This window comes from Sinocyclocheilus grahami, unplaced genomic scaffold (assembly GCF_001515645.1).
Source record: "Sinocyclocheilus grahami isolate Dianchi unplaced genomic scaffold, SAMN03320097.WGS_v1.1 scaffold3119.1, whole genome shotgun sequence".
Taxonomy (NCBI): Eukaryota; Metazoa; Chordata; class Actinopteri; order Cypriniformes; family Cyprinidae; genus Sinocyclocheilus; species Sinocyclocheilus grahami.
The window spans coordinates 26,422-26,647 of NW_015508286.1; positions in this window are offsets into that span (position 1 = coordinate 26,422).

Below are 226 nucleotides of genomic sequence, written 5' to 3' on the forward strand. Positions count from 1 at the left end.
ACAGCAGATACAGCATTTCCTTGGTTATCGCTGTAAACAAAGCAGTGCAGCGCTTATAAACACTGCTTTAATATGCATTATACAGAGCCAAGATGAAAAGAAAATACCATCTAAAGTTTCAGAAGACAGTCGGTTCCCCTCAGAGACATTCATATAAACCCCCCACCACCCAACTTCAACAGTCACATATCTTCATTCATGTGCATCGTTACATCCCTATAGCTTA